Source organism: Scyliorhinus torazame, chromosome 22 (genome assembly GCF_047496885.1).
Source record: "Scyliorhinus torazame isolate Kashiwa2021f chromosome 22, sScyTor2.1, whole genome shotgun sequence".
In the NCBI taxonomy this organism is placed as follows: domain Eukaryota; kingdom Metazoa; phylum Chordata; class Chondrichthyes; order Carcharhiniformes; family Scyliorhinidae; genus Scyliorhinus; species Scyliorhinus torazame.
The window spans coordinates 62,057,819-62,075,308 of record NC_092728.1 but is presented as its reverse complement, the minus strand read 5'-3'; the positions used below and the strand labels follow the sequence as shown (position 1 = coordinate 62,075,308).

At 46.3% G+C, this 17,490-nt stretch overlaps 1 long non-coding RNA gene across 1 annotated transcript; it reads left to right on the top strand.

Moving 5' to 3' along the window:
* Window positions 1-2,437: 2,437 nt before the first annotated feature.
* On the top strand, window positions 2,438-5,199 carry LOC140398819 (uncharacterized). Its single transcript, XR_011937570.1, has 2 exons — window positions 2,438-3,115; window positions 3,636-5,199. It is a non-coding gene; the product is annotated as an uncharacterized lncRNA (long non-coding RNA).
* Window positions 5,200-17,490: the final 12,291 nt, after the last annotated feature.

The following is a 17,490-nucleotide window of genomic DNA, read 5'->3' as shown; positions in this document are numbered from 1 at the left end:
GATCCTTCATTCCCACTCACTGCCTGTCCCTTCTCGTGCAGAATCTTCACCTGATGGGATTGGGCCATCGCCCCCACCCCACCCTGTTATATTACAGAGATGTAATATATATATCACTCATTTGCCTTGCCGAGTTGTATTTAACTTGGTGATAAACAGTCAAAGTCTTCCAGTTGATGACAAATTATTTATTGAGTTACAAAATAATATACTTGTGAGTTATTTTACTTCAATACAGGAATTAACTAAGATTAAATTAAATTAACAATTAATATAATACACTACACTCTGAGCTGGTCACGTCTATCCTCTAGCTGCAATACACACACACTAACACTAAGAAAGAGCAGGAAACTCCTTATATAGTTACAGTTAGTGTTGCCCTTGAGTGATCATCTGACTGTACTGACTGCACATTAACTAATCATGTATTAACATATACAGAGATCACTACACACCCCACTACCCCACCACCCAAGTGGCCACCTCGGATGAGAGCTCTGAGGAGACCACCATCGATGCAACAGAGCTTTCATCCGTACCTTCCACCAGTGTCTACCTCCGTGGGCAACATTAGTGGAAAGGCTTCTAGGGCACAATCCGGTGGCACCACACAGATGCTGACGCTGGTCAGGTGGAGGCAGGGGAGTCAGCAGTCGGTGGTCTGCAGGACCCCAAGTCTTAGCTGTGTCCCCGTCAGATGCCATGCCTCTGGACCAGGCCATCCTGCACCTCATGCAGTCGTTAGGGTGCGGCCATGAGATTCAGAGAATGTCAGCGACACTCTAATGAGTCCATAGTCACTTGGAGGAGTCCCAAAGGCTGCAGGCGTAGGAGATGGCGCGGATACTGCATGGCGCCGAGGCCAGCCCTGCTAGGTTGGCAACCACAGTGGAAGACTTGGTGCACGACATCTACGCCATAAGTGATAGTGTCCAAGGTGTAGCTCAGTCAGTGACGACAATAGCTGAAGAAGATTGAGCAGCTCTGAGTGATCACTGGGAGGCACTGAGCGGGGGAGGTTGGTCACTATCTGTCACTGGGGGAATTGGAAATGTATATTGTGTGCACTATTAAAACATGTTTCACCTGATACTTGTGAAGCCTCTGTCGCAATAATTTTCACAGGGGCCTGTCTGCCCCCTCACCCAATGTTGTCCCGGCCCTGGGGTGACCCCTGACATGGAAGACTTCAGCCTCCCTGACCAAATCCAACCACCTCCCCCCGCCCCTCCCAGCCCGGGATGCCCCCCCCCCCCCCCTCGAGCACTGGGGTCGCAACTCCGGTGCCCTTGAGCTGCATGTCCATGAAGGAAATAGGTACTCACCTCCCCATGCCCCCTCAGCTGCCAATGCACCAACATCACGTTTTTGAAAAGGAATACTAAATGACACCCACGAGATTTCTCGCAGGGGAGCCAGTTAGATCCTGCGACGCTGCTAGATTTGTCTTTAATCTCGCTAATGAGATTGAAATGAATGCAAATTGCGGTTTGTGATTTTCTCGTCATCTTTGGGCGAGATCCAGAACTTGCTATCGGGAGCGGGCCAGTGAAATAGCAAACTCGAATCTCGATTTGGGCCTTTTCCACTATCTAACCGATACATCCAGATCCGCGCGGAGTATGACACGGCCTTTAGATCGCAGCCTCTGGGGCTTGGCCAGGTAAATAGGAAGCAGCCTTTTGATTGAGGGGCCAATCACAAGGGAGCATAATTTTAGGATGAGGGACAGGAGATTCCGAGGGGATTTGAGAAAAAAACATTTTCACTCAGAGGGTGGTGGGAATCTGAAACGTACTGCCTGGGAAGGTTGTGGAGGCTGGAAACCTCACAACCTTTAAAATGCATTTAGATGGACACTTGAAGCACCATCACGTTCAAGGATATCTGACAAGTGTCGGGAAGTGGGATTAGTGCAAGATTAGGCGTAGTTATTGTCGGCGCAGACTCCATGGGCTGAAGGATCTTTTCTGCGCTGTACAACTGAGAAACTATCTGAAAAGAGAATTTAATGGCTAAAGCAGGATTGAATCTGCATGTTTAATAATTTAAACCCAAAACTTGGTTTAAGAATCACTGTTCAAAGACAATGGAAGTTGGCGATGAGATTACTATACTGTGCAAACATGGTTAAAAATATATTGCAGGAAGCCAGTCAATAGATCCTGAAACATGGTTTTGTTGTAGCTATTGGATGTTGTTTTCCATTTACTGAAGTAACACATCATTTGGTCTTATGCCATGACCTTTAACACCTCCTGCTTCAACAATGCTGCCTTCCCTCCTGAAGTGAAATGCTTGATTAATAGTTGTACCTTCCACTTTGGCTATGAAATTAAACCAGAGGCATGTGGGTTAATAATTACAGCTTGTGCTTCAGATGGATTAACACCTGTTCGCCTATGTCCTGAGGGGAGAAAAGAAGTTTCCAGAAACCTTATTTTCTAAACATTGGCGAGGTCTGCCAATAAGTCTCATGCTCGCACCACGGATTCTTTTAAAAATGCATTAAAAAGTGAGCAGTTTTGCAATATTTATACTGTGCTTAATCATTCGTTGTGCAACGGAATGCAAATGAAAAGCTGTGGTGCCACACAGCGAGACTTATTTTTGAATATAGTAACCTTAAAATACTTCCAAGATATTTATTTTTGAAAAGTAGTGCCTTGTGTTTGACGCAGCACACAGTGAATTGAGTTAATTCCCACTTGAATTTTTATTTTCTTTCATTATGTTAAACTGGATGGAGATATATCACACTGTGAACGAGGACTGTTGAGAGGAATCTCTGCCTGGTTAGCCTCCGAATAAGACTGACAGACGCACGGCAGTGGTACTTCTGGCTGGCTCCTCAAACTCCCCAGGCTGCTCTCAAAGATGTCTCAGGCAGCTTCAGCTGGCAGAAGGTTGATAGTTAGTTGCAGATCAGGAGAGTCAAAAGACTGATGATCGATAGGTTGCAGTCGACTTGCTGCATCCGGTTGAGTCAGTCATCTGGATTCAAATCTGTAGACTATTAGCGAGAAGGTTAACAGGAATTTATTCTCTTTCTTCAACTTCACCTTGATTGGTTTCCAAGGAATCAATCAGCTCTTGAGAATCACATTTGAAGGTATGTACATAATAAGCTGCAACTTATCGACTTAGGGCCAAACATCACTTCAGGTACTTTTTAATAGGGCCACGCCAACATCTTTCTATTTTCTCCTGAAATTTATAGAATGTTGTGAAGGAAAGGTGACAGACATTACAACATTATTAAAAAATGCGGTGTTAACTTTTATACCCTGCCATTATCAAATTTACCTAGTTAATATGCATTTGATGTCTGTGCGCTATAAATGACTGGAATTTAATTCGTAAAATATGATTTACTATAATTTGTGCAACCACCTGACATTGGCATACCCTGAGGGGGTGGGGGTGGTGGTGGTGGGGGGGGGGGGAGGGGGGGTTGATGATGAAAGGGTTGGAGCAGGTTTAACTGGAGGAGAGCTCCATTCATTTTGCACTTGTTCAGTTTTGTTTTGAGGCCACATCTCCACACATGGCTTTCTGTAATTTTAACATCTGTCCAGAGCTATTTAGATGCAAATAGTTAATTTGACATTTTTCCTGTGTTTCTTCTGCAGGTTTGGTGATCTGGCATTTTCCGTTCACTTTTGAAAAATCATAGCCAAAGCTTTACGACACCTACATTGAAATGCAACGCGAGCGCAATCAAACGGCCTGCCCGTGCTGGGCTCGGTGACGCGACAAGGCCATTAAATCTCACCCCACTACACGCGCCCAAAACACACCCTGCTTTTTGGGCGGTATGAACTTGCAGAGCACATATTTTGGGGACCATGAATGCCCCAACAGTCTAAAATGCCATCTGCAATGTGAGTTATGCTGAATACCGTATACCGTGTACATGTGGTAAACATCCATTGGAAATATATAGAGCATGCAGGTCATGGCGTTAATCAGTACGATGTCAGCATTACCATTTTGGAGATAAATGCTCGAACAAACGGGCTCTCTTAACCTTGCAGATACTATGTCATCCTGAATATTATATGTGGTGTCAGTATCTGAATTAGCAGCTGCGAATGATAAATCGCGTGATGGCATTTCTTCATCTTCACTGTTTTCTTGCTCTACTACCTGTTGCTCTTCTACCACTGCCTGACCAAGTGATATTTCCAATGTGGGACTGGTGAGGGGAGGAGTGAAAAACAAGAGGTGCATGCTTACACCATCTACAGCTTGTAAACAGAAGAGATTTTGAGATGAGGAGATTGTCGTGCACTGTTGTGCCCAGCAAGAAAGAGAGGAAAGTGTGTCAGTGAGTGTGGGTGAAATGTGTTTGGGTGATGTGGTTTTCACAGTTGAATAACTGTCAGAATGACTCGTAAACTGTGGAACATTGGTTTGAGAGTAACATCGGTGCCAGGTGGATGAGGGTGTAGTGCAGCAAATGCTAAGAGACCTGATTGATAGAGACTGTGAGATGTGAAGCATTGATCAGTGTCTGAGTCCAGTGGTCTAGATGCTGGGTTATGGCATTTGAAGATGAACTCACTGACCTTGGGGCACTCATCTGGGTTTTAAAATTTATTGCTACACTTCATCCAGGTTTGGGGTTTTGATTCCTGCCATTGACCACCGCAAGCTGACTGATCCAAGTGACAGGTGCGCATTGGTTTTAAATGTCCCGTGATCCCAGATCTCCTCCAAGGTCTTCAGTGCAGTATCCAATAACCATAACCCCACCTCTCCCTTGTACTGTGTCTCTGTTCAGTCTTGTTCCACAGTAGAGTGACTTGTTCAATGATTTCCAACATTTCCTACAGCCACACTATACCTCCGATCTTAAAGGTGCATGCTGTCATAATATACACCAGTGCATCATGGTGCAGACACACACACTGGTGGACACACAGCAAGACCAATCAACACACACAACACCGCAGCCAACCACCAGTTAGAGCACACTCACTATAAAGACAGAGGGCATCAGTTTTCCCGCTCATTCGGGATGCAGCCTCTCAGAAGGACAGAGCTTACAGCTTACAGCACAGATCTTCACCATGTGCTGAGTGCATAGACTGGTTAGGACAGGCATAGGTCTTTAGTTTAATCTAACATCATGTTAACCCACAGTGAAAGTATGTTCAACAGTTTCTAGCTTAATAAAATAGTGTTGTACTATTTTAAGTGTTGGTGGCCTGTATGTGTTCCACGGATCCAGAGCAACTAATACATCACATGCTGGCTTTAGGCAATTCAGGTTTGCACTCATGCTAGCTTCTCGTGATTCAGGCCTCCTTGAAGAAGCTTGCAGCAATTCCTCAGTGCAGGTAGCACACTGCTGGCGCGACATTGACAGGCGCAACAAAATTGTCGGCATGCCTGCATTGCATTGAACGGTCGTCGCACATCACAGGCCCGGCATCCTTTCTTGGTTGTTGTCTAATATAGCCCCCATCGAGTCTCAGCGTTGAGCTCCTGACCCGTACACCAAGTCCTCGTTTTAAGTTGCCCAATTTTAAGCCACTCCATTTTAAAGTTGTTTTTTTAAATGCTGGATCAGGTTTTCCTGATTTAAATCAGGTTTCCACCTTAAGAGTTGTTTCGTGTCATCACCGCCCATCTTCACTGCCGCCCTTTTGTTACCACACAGTGCATGGCATTGTGTGTTGGTTGTCTTCATGTAACTTTGGATCATGTGATTGACGCCATTGTTAAGGAGGCTTTTTGTACTGCATTCGAGGCAACGGGCAGGATCTTCCAGTTGCTGATGCCAATGGGATCTTCTGGTCCCGCTGACGGCGCACCCCTGACATGGGTTCCCCGGCGGTGTGGGATGGATTTAATGGGAAATTGACAGCAGCGGGACCAGAAGACCCCGTCCTTGGCTAACGGCAGGCTGCCTCCCATCGCTGAGGAACACACTGCGTGGGGAGGCCAGAGAAACTCGCCCAAGATTGTTTTCTTCATTGAATCCAAAGGCATCGAAAGGCAGAGTCGCTTTTTTCAAGCAATAGGTTGGGTTTAAATATGGAGCTTAAGGAGTACCCGTTGTGAGTGAAATTATTTTTGAACATGAGCCAGAAATGCTAAGTGCTGGTAGAAAGCAGGAAAAGCCATCAGGCTCGCAGTGAAATTAGATGTTTTAAAACATCTTGAAGCTGGTGAGTGTCCCCTAATTTAAATGCATTCTGTATTTCTTTTATATTGAATGATTTATTCCATTTTGCAAGCTAGTTCAGCTAGGAATGCACATATAGTGCAGTATTTCAACTTGTACATTGTATTTTTCTGGGTGAGTAACATCCAATGGATCCTAACTCCAGCTTTACCATTAATTCCTCTGAGTACCTGTGATGCACATCAAGTTGTTTCACTTACAGTCACAACTTAAAATGAGGACTTACCATACTTGTTAAGTGTTCTAACCTACCCAGCTCCTATTGGCTGGGGACAATTGGTTCTCCCAAGTTCCTCGGGGAATACGAGCTCCCCCAATGTGGAGGGGGAGGGCAGGCAATCATTTGCAGTGCAGCTGTTTCGATAGAGCTGGCCAGTGTGATACCGGCTGGAAAGAGAGAACCAGTAGTAAACTGCTGGTATTTTGAACATATTGTTGTCAATAAAGTTACTTTCTGTTTGACTCTACAAACTGGTGTAGGATTGTTCACGGCCCTCACAAAATTAAGTTTTTCTTTGAAATGCGCTTTTCTTATCAAGTGAGTAAACAATTTGTTTAAGGATTTGCAGCCTGTGGAAACAAACCTTGAAATAAGTTAGGTCGTCCATTCACACACTTTCAGTCAGGAGACAACTTCGGCCTCAACCAAATTACCATCAAATTACTTTAATTACCATCAAATTGTGAATATCACAATTATCACAAACAGGCAATTATGTTCCTGAGGTTCACTTTTTTTTGATGAACTATTATAACAGGCTCAACATGCATCGGACAATTTGCCCACCCTTATTGTTGCTAATCCTTTACCATCGCTTGACAATTTAAGAGCAAGAACCATACTTTATGGAATTTAGTTATAAAACCAGTGCAGTTCATGACAGTGCATCTTCCCCAAAATTAACACAATCTATGGGATTGTCCGATCTCGTCCGTCGCCACACCGCTGCAAGTGGGAACAGAGAATTTGACATTCCAGCCGAAACTCTGTTCACTTTCATCAGGATTGGAGAATCCCAGCCGCGAGCGAGGTCAGAGAATCCCGGCCACCACTATCATCCGTGGCCTATAAAACATTGAGGTCTGCTTTGTGCTCCCAGGACTTCGCATCTCTCCTTTCATAGCTGATTACATGCTCAATCCTGCTCATTGTAACTAAACTCAGTTGCTTCGCTATTCATCAGGGCTGTAATACAAGATGTTCCTTTTAGTGGGAGGTGCACTTGCTGCGAAGCGACGCACGCCATTGTCAGTAACCTTGATGTCAAATGTTTAATAGACTTATGGGGATGTAAAGCCAGCTTTGTTGGCATTCTGCATTCACAGTGACAACTCTGACGTATGTGTTAGCACATCCGGCAGATAAACAGCAGGCAGGATTCACATGATGGTGTTTACATCAATCTGATTCAAATTCACAATGAATAGATTTCATGCAAGGAACAACTTTGCATTGATGTTGTAATCAGTTATCTGCACAGTTTCAATTGAGTGTTTTCAGAAAAGACAGGGAAAAGAGAATGCGCGACTGAAATTGAACACTCCGGCAATCTTGAACATTATTATCATGCTGGGTTACGGTTTGAAAGATGCTGGTTGCCTCCTGAAACTCACCTAGGCTTTAATCACACCGGTCACTGAAATATGGGCATCAGCAGGCTATTTGACAAGATGGGCTTCGCAATTGCACGTAATGTTAAGGTGTCAAATTGTGCACACATTTTCCAGCAGATAATCTGGATGATGATCAAGAGCAGGAAGCCACTTGCCCCTGCCAAACATAAAGGCCATAAAGGTCTGGCAATTACTTTCTGTGATTTAAAAAAAATGCAATTAATGATACATTTCTCTGTCACCATTTTAATGCAGCACTTTATCACCTTTTGGATCTTCACTTCCAAGTATTTTTCACATGTCCAAAGCAACTGAATTTTATGCTATTGAAATAAAAATGATTTAAAAAAACAATGTCTCAAATAAAGTACTTGGCAAATCTTCTTCAGACAAGGGAGGTCAGACCGCTTTGACAAAGGGTCGTCTGGACTCGAAACGTTAGCTCTTTTCTCTCCCTGCAGATGCTGCCAGACTTGCTGAGATTTTCCAGCATTGTCTCTTTGGTTTCAGATTCCAGCATCCGCAGTAATTTGCTTTTATACAATTGATGAAATGATGCATTTTGATGTAGAAGAATAGAATACCTTCAGTGTAGAAGGAGGCCAATTCGGCCCATCGAGTCTGCACCAACCTTTTGAAAGAGCACCCGACCTAGGCCCACTCCCCTGCCCCATCACCGTAACCCCACGTAACCTTTTTGGACAATCACGGGCAATTTAGCATGGTCAATCCACCCAATCAGCACATCTTTGGACTGTGGGATGAAACCGGAGCACCCGGAGGAAACCCACGCACACACGGGGAGAACGTGCAGACTCCGCACAGACAGTGACCCATCTGGGACAGGCCAGAATTGCACCCGTGTCCCTGGCGCTGTGAGGCAGCAGTGCTGACCACTGTGCCACCGTGCCACCCTTCGATGCCCCTTAGAAACAGTGATGCTGACTTCCCACCATTTCCCTTCATTTAACTTGCTAACATTGAATTTTGAAGTGAGCAGGACAGCAGAGCATCTTCCCGAAACAGGCACACACAAAGCAAACTCCCCACTCCAAGCACAATGAGCTATCTGGCACATGGAGCCAGCCTGCCTGAGAAGCGGAGCAGCGCACCTGGAACTTTCCATGGAAGTGCATTTTGATTCTGCTTTCAAAAAGTGGTGTTGTAATTCATTTTTGCCTGATTCCATTTTTATTCAATTATTCGCTCTTATTTCAGTCACACCACGTGAAGCATCATTTTCACAGCGCTGACTCTGGACTGCTCCAATGGAGACAGCCAAGCGTCACTCCCTCAGAAACAAAGATCCAGGCTTCCGAAAAAGACTCCATTCCACCAGTCTGCTCCATCAGGGACCCTGCCTTCAATCACATGGACAATGCATTTAAATACGTCTTGATATTGGCCGAGCACCATTTTGAGGTGTCTCGAAAGTCATTGGCTGACACTGTGACTGGGGTGGGGAAATTGTCCATTGCAGCCTTTTAATAGCATAGAATAAAAATGTGCCGCAGCAGGCTGAGGAAGCAGAGAATATGCACTAAACGGTTGAAAAGACCGAACAAACTGTCAGGTAGCTACAACAGGTGACTCAATATTTTTCTGACACTTTCGAAGAATATCTGAAAAGCGTGGTGTCAAATTGAAGGACTAGAAAGAGGTGTTGGAATAAAGGAGTTTGTCATTTGAATATGAACAAAGCTGACCTTCACACACTCCTAGGAGATGCAGCAATGGAGATAACGAATTCTAGGTAGCCAAAGGTGGAAATTTCAGAAAAGTGCCTCCCATGCCATTTATTTGGGGTTGGGGAGGGGGAACTGAATGCCACGACAATCACGTCAGATTAATGTGGACCAGTGCTGGATGAAAATCAATGACCTGATAACAGCAAGCAAGGTTACAGAGTAGCCAGTCATTGTCCTTACTCTGTCTTGGGCACCAGGTATGCTAGCAGACAGGTTATTCTCTAAAATAGACAACTGCACACGTCACTCTTTACACTGCTATGTGGTTTAGAGGGTTACCAGCTATATTTTACAGAATGTGTTACCAGTTGCTCCAACAGGAATTATTTGCGCACCAAACCTAACAAATACTTTGCCCACTCTAACAGGGTAACATTGATGGATCTACAATCCTCTGATAATCTGATTAATAATTGTAGTCATCTGGGATGGCCACTTCCAACTAGGTACAGAGAAACTCGCAAAGCCTAGCGGGTAAAATGGACAAGCCAAGACTCAGGCAGGCTCAGAGCCTGAAATGCATATTCGTAAGCAAGAAATTCAGCCGTTATCGAAACTCCATCCAATTCGAATTTTAATGGGGCCGATTAGCATTTGATGGCCCACCTTCCCCAAAACAAAGGACTGGTACTCAAGCAACCGGGACAGTCCCAGACATTTTGGCGCCACTCCCTGTTCAAGGCAAACGCAAACAACGGGGTCAGTGACCGCTTCGGACACGCCCAGCCATCCAGATACCCGCCCACTTATTGGCTGAGGAATCGAACGGAGTGATCAGGGATCACCCAATTAGTAAGGCCCAAATCGAAGGACTGCCCAAAAGAGCACGAAAACCCCCTGAGTATAAAGGAAGAGTTTGCCATATGTTCACTCTCTTGGCACCCTCTTGGCCTTGGTACCCCGGTCACGACCATCGCCCATTGCAGCAACACCAGAAACGAGTCCAAGTTCAACGCCCACTACCAGACGAATGAGCCCAGCTGAGCAGCAGTTACTCCTTCGAAACCGAGAGATCTAGAATTGAATAGTGCAGAAGGAGGCCATTCGGCCCATAGAGTCTGCACCGACCCACTTAAGCCCTCACTTCCATCCTATCCCCGTAACCCAATAACCCATCCTAACCTTTTGGACACTAAGGGCAATATAGCATGGTCAATCCACCTAACCTGCATGTCTTTGAACTGTGGGAGGAAACCGGAGCACCTGGAGGAAACCCACACAGACAAGGGGAGAACGTGCAGACTCCGCAAAGACAGTGACCCAGCGGGGAATCGAATCTGGGACCCTTGCACTGTGAAATCACACTGGTTATGCGGGGCTACAATGAACCTCTTTGAAGTCACTGGAGTTCTTTGTTTTTAGGACCTGAGTGACCTGAGCCGGGTGTCCGAAGTTAAGTACAGGTTGTCTTAGTCGATAGGTGTAGTTAACTAGTAGTGTTTATGTTGCATGACTAATTGTGTGTAAATAAAGTACCTTTGACCTTGAACTAACTAACTGGTGTTTGGCTCTTTGATCGATAGCCGGTTGAAACTTGTGGTGGTATCATTCAATACCTGGCGACTTTAAGCATTAAGACATTGATAACATAGAAGGAAAGGCAAAGTCACTGATTGCCATAATTGGAACAGAGCCACAGGAAAGACAGAGTGAAAGAAAAGGCAACAGTTATTGGCGACATCTGACGGGACTCGACCCAGAAGTGACCGTGTCACTCCGAGAGAACCCACAAAAGCATTTGAATTAGAATCCAAATTGGCAAAGTAAAAGAAACCTCAAGCGAAACCAGTATCGATCAAACCTCCAGAATTCGGAAGTGATTAATTTGCATGCGTACTAACAAAGGGATGTAAGGTAACCTCGATAGATTTTGTTGCGTGAAACTTTCGGGAGTTGCGTAAACCGGAAAATAGCTTGAGACGTACCCGTGTTTGCACCACCGCTTTATCCCCCCTTGTTCCAAATTTCCGGGAGTCAGAAGTATTTGTAGGGATGGCCATGAAGGCAATGGAACGCCTTATGCATCCACAAGAGCCCGAGGTTACAGCGACCAATAGATCAGAACAGTGTCCTGTATGGGAAGAAGAGATTAGGAGATACCTAAAGGGAAAAGAATGGCCCCTATGGTCTGGTTTTGCGTGATTGAAGAGACAGGTCCTGGCAGCATAGGACAGACTTGGTGGGACAACCTGACCGAGATCCATAAAAACAGTTTGACTAAGGTTCGTAAGCCGATGGCAATTGTGTCCTGTCTGGCACAATTGCAAGGCACATGGGAAGTTGTGAGGACGCTCCGCAATTAGCTAGAGGAAAAGGAGAAAAATAGAGAGGGATATTTAAGTGAAAGTGATTGATTAAATGTACAGCTCCGGGAGCAGTTAGCAGCGTAGGACAAGGAAATGGATGATGTCAAGAGGACACATCAATCCTGTCTCGCCCACCTTAGCAGCTTCCAAATCCAATACGATAAGGCCTACCAGGACACACAACGTGCTGTAATGGTAAGAGAAGAGACAGAGAATCAGGTACAGCAGTTAAAGAAACAGTGCGAGGACCTAAAAGCAGCCCTCCGAGCACTCCACAGTTCACCCACGGAACAGAGACAGAGTTCGGTGTGGACCATGCCAAATGCAGGCAGCAAATTGCAAGGTTGCAATTCCTGCTATCAGTCCAAAATGGGTTTAGAGCCACCTTTGGCCCACAGCTAGACCAGGAAGATGGCCCCGATTGGCAGGAACTCAGTGAAATGGCCCAACTGTACGTAAGCGAGACCGAGAATCAAAATAGAGCCTCCTAGGCCCCGAAAAGAAAAGCACCCGCATCACCGACTGCACAGGCCGCACCCAACCCAATGAACCCCATAGCCACGCAGCACAGGGTTACCACTGAAGACCAACCTGATTTTGTGTACACCACGCCATTAACGATCACCCAGTTACGAGACGCCCGCGAGAAGATAGAGACTTTCCACCCCACATCAGACCCACGTCACTTTTTCGAGTTAGTGAAACAACAGACCCTCATGTACGGTTAAGACGAGCCGGAACAGGTTAAGCTCATAGTTATGTGCTTAGACTCCTCAGTTAGTTCAGCCCTTCCCGACCCACAAAATGTAGGAGGAGGAAGCGTCCAAGAAATGAAGACGGCCATTTTAGACGCCATAGGATATAACAGAGGAGATCCAGTAGACGGACTCAACCAGTGCAGGCAGAAAAAGGGAGAGCATCCAACAGCATTTGCTGGACGCCTTTGGATCCATTTTACTGCGATATTTGGTGAGTTAGCCCGCGCCCGTTTATCAACAGACGATATGGCCAAATGGACCCGTACGTTGGTATCCCATGCCACAGAGGCAGGACAGAAGGCATGCGCCAGTTACGACCCCTCAGACCCAGCATACAATGAAGTGTGGGTTCTAAAACAATTGTCCCGAGCTTGGGAACAGTCTGTACAGAAAAAGACAGAGCAGGAGAGAGTAGACGCCACAATGAACCCAGTAAAGGCACACCAAGACCTTGTATGGGTAAATGAAGGCAGAGGTACAGCACAGCACCCCAAGACACAGGAATGCTATAATTGCGGACACAAAGGACATTACACCCGAGAATGTCAAGCCCCCCCCAGGAGCAGCAAAGGAATCAGCACCCAAACGCCACCCCCCAGAACCAATATCCGACCCATTCACAGCGTTAACGCCCGACCAGATAATTCGGCCATGAGTGGCACCGATTGATGGTGTTCGGGCTCCCCAACTTGGGTCTGCGATACCCTTTGGGATAAGTCCGGAAGACCGGTCGTTGCAGGCACAGTCCGGGGACGCCCCGTAGAGTTCCTTTGGGACACAGGAGGGTTCCGAACCACGTTAAACTCCTCCACCATGTACCAGAAGGAGATATGGCCCACTACGGATACCATTACCCTTAGTGGCTTTACAGCTCACCTCCAGCAGGGACACATCACCGCCCCTGTGGACGTACAGTTCGGTAATATTAGGACAAAACATTTGGTTATTTTAGTAGTCTTGCCCCAGGCAGAAGAACACATCCTAAGCATCGATTTCATGAGCGCACACAACCTTTCATTCGACCCAGTCAACCGATGCATATGGAAAATGGCTAGAGCAACGCGAGCCCCCGCCACGCTCACAGTAGGAGATTATGCCCATAGAATCAGCTCAGTAGGAGAGTACTGATTTGATCCACAAACCATTACAACAGATAAAGCGGTTAGAGAGGTCTTGAAAAGACATAAAACAGCATTTGCCCAGCACAAGCACAACTGCGGCAAAATCCCAGGAGTAGTAAACATTACAGGTCCCGATCCCAAGCCCCAGAAACAGTACGGCTTCTCCCAGCAAGCTGAGGGAGAGTTGCCTAGGAAATTCAAAGTTTATTGAATCAAGGCGTGATTTGACCCGTTACATCGACAACTAATGCCCCGGTTTGGCCAGTAAGGAAACCCGATGGATCATGGCGACTGACCATCGACTACAGAGAATTGAACAAAGTGATACCCCGAGCAGCCCCCACTGTTGCCACAAGTCCCGAGACCATGTTGAGACAAGGACTCCAGTTGAAATTTTTTTCGGTATTAGATATCAGTAATGGCTTTTGGTCCATACCACTGGACAAAGCATGCCAGTATAAATTTGCGTTCACCTTCCAGGGACAGCAGAACACGTGGAAATGCCTTCCACAAGGCTTCCACAACTCCCCTCCATTTTTCACAGACAATTGGCAAATGGATTATCTAAATTTTCCCACCCTGAATGCCTTCTTCAGTATGTGGACGACTTGCTCCTACAGACTGACACCAAGGAAGAGCACACCTCACTTCTTTCTGAATTACTAGAACTCACAAATGTGAGGTAATGCATTTTGGAAGGTCTAATGCAGGTAGGGAATATACAGTGAATGGTAGAACCCTCAAAAGTATTGAAAGTCAGAGAAATCTAGGAGTACAGGGCCACAGGTCACTGAAAGGGGCAACACAGGTGGAGAAGGTAGTCAAGAAGGCATACGGCATGCTTGCCTTCATTGGCCGGGGCATTGAGTATAAGAATTGGCAAGTCATGTTGCAGCTGTATAGAACCTTAGTTAGGCCACACTTGGAGTATGGTGTTCAATTCTGGTTGCCACACTACCAGAAGGATGTGGAGGCTTTAGAGAGGGTGCAGAAGAGATTTACCAGAATGTTGCCTGGTATGGAGGGCATTAGCTATGAGGAGTGGTTGAATAAACTTCTCACTGGAACGACGGAGGTTGAGGGGTGACCTGATAGAGGTCTACAAAATTATGAGGGGCATAGACAGAGTGGATAGTCAGAGGCTTTTCCCCAGGGTAGAGGGGTCAATTACTAGGGGGCATAGGTTTAAGGTGAGAGGGGCAAGGTTTAGAGTAGATGTACGAGGCAAGTTTTTTACACAGAGGGTAGTGGGTGCCTGGAACTCGCTACCGGAGGAGGTGGTGGAAGCAGGGACGATAGTGACATTCAAGGGGCATCTTGCCAAATACATGAATAGGATGGGAATCGAGGGATACGGACCCAGGAAGTGTAGAAGATTGTAGTTTAGTCGGGCAGCATGGTCGGCACGGGCTTGGAGGGCCGAAGGGCCTGTTCCTGTGCTGTACATTTCTTTGTTCTTTGTTCTTGTTCTTACAACGATTGGATGCAAAATTAACCCCAAGAAAGCCCAAATCCTTCAGGAAAAAGTCACATATTTAGGTACAGTCATCATGCATGGGAAGCGTGAAATAGAACTCAAACGCATTGATTCCATTGTAAATTTGCCCTTGCCCCAAAACGTTACAGCACTCCGGTCATTTCTAGGACTGGTTGGATATTGTCAGAACTATATTGACTGATTCGTCACAAAAGCAGCCCCACTTTCTGAGCTACTAAAGAAACAGGCCCCATGGAAATGGCTTCCATAGCACACGGATGCCGTGGATGCATTGAAACGTGCCCTGAGCACAGCTCCCGCTTTGAAAGTTCCAGATCCCCACTCCCCATACACGATAGAGGTAGCGACCACAGACCAAACCCTTTCGGCCGTACTCCTGCAGGAAAGGCACGATTGTCTAAGATCCATAGCCTATGCCTCACGAGTCTTAGATCCGGTGGAACAAGGATTTTCAGCCTGCGAAAGGCACCTGTTAGATGTTTTCTGGGCGGTACAGTACTTCTCGTACATAACCAGACTCAACCCAGTAACCATTTTGACCGAGCACACCCCGACACAGCTTTTATTGGACGGCAGACTAAAAGACAGCACAGTAAGCCAAATTCGAGCAGCACGATGGACCCTACTCCTACAGGGACGCGACATCACTGTAAAACGGACAAAAACGCACACGTTTCCGGCCGATAATTTGCATTATGCAGGAACCCCACATGAGTGCGAGATCATAGCCCCAACACACAGCATAGGCCCCTTTGTTCCCAAGTCGGCACCAAGAAAGACAGGTATCGGACCCCAGCCCACAGAAAAAGCACTGAGAATTTACGTAGATGGCTCCTCCACAGTCCTTGAGGGAAAAAGGATAACAGGCTTTGGTATTTATGTAGAGGACGCGCAAGGACGCGCTTTAGAGGAGATAGCTTTAAAGTCGCCTGGACACTTAGGTTCACAGGCAGCCGAGTTAGCAGCCATCGCTTACATTGTCCAGCACCCCGATTTGTTCCCGACCCCTGCATACATATATTCGGACAGTTTGTACGTCTGCAACAGCCGAGCGGAATTCCTACCCCTGTGGGAATCGAGAGGATTTATTTCCGCAGACGGAAAACCTCTACCATCAGCCCCACTGCTCAAACATATCCTTCAGACAGCTAAAGGCAGGAAATATGGCATCGTCAAAGTAAAAAGTCACCATCGTTCCTCTCCACCCAGTAATGTGAAAGCTGACGCCCTAGCGAAGGCAAGCTCACGACATTGCCACTTTTGGCAACACCCCGAGAGTGCCCCACTACATGAAGTTCAGGTCTCACAGGCCAACATCCAAGACCTAGCCCAGGCACAGAAAGAAGATGAAGCATTAAAAGACATTTTAAAAGGGAACTTCCCAGCTCCCTATGAAAAGTTTAGGAATTCTTTGACGGTCCACGAGGGAATCGTTTTAAAAGATGAAATTTATGTAGTCCCCACCCAGGACAGGAATGAGATCATTTGTAAGTTCCATGACGGACATGGACACCAAGGGATTGAATCCACCCTTGCCCACCTCAGGTCCCTTTGCTGGTGGCCTGATTTGAAAACCGACGTATCCCATTATGTCGAAAACTGTTTAATTTGTGCTCAAAACAACCCCGATAGGTAAGCAAAAAAAGCCCAGCTACGACACACCCGCCCTGTAAATAGCCCGTGGACAAACCTTCAATTGGATTATATTGGTCCCCTTCCCCCCTACAGAAATGGATACAAGTATGTGTTAGTGGTGATAGAGACACTTTTATGAAATGGGTCAAAGCGTTTCCCTCGAGAACAAACACAACCAAGTACACGGTGAAGATCTTAACAGAGCTAATTTTTACGAGGTGGGGACTCCCCCGTAGTATTGAGTCGGACCAAGTTTCCACTGTACGGGAAGGGTCATGAAAAATGTGATGACGATATTTGTATCAGGCAAAAGTTCCACATTGCCTTTCACCCGCACATTCCAGCGGCATTGTGGAGCACATGAATCGGACACTAAAGGCCACACTTAGAAAAATGGTGCAGCAGCACAACACAACATGAGACACAGTGCTCCCATTCACACTGATGTTTATTAGGAACACAGTGTCGAGCTCAACAGGATATACCCCCCATACCCTCATGACCGGACGATGCATGAAGGGTACCGAATACTTATTCGGACTTGATTTAGCCAGCCCCGCAGTCACCACCCTGACCCATGAGAAAGCAGTCCAGCACATGGTAGAGAATAT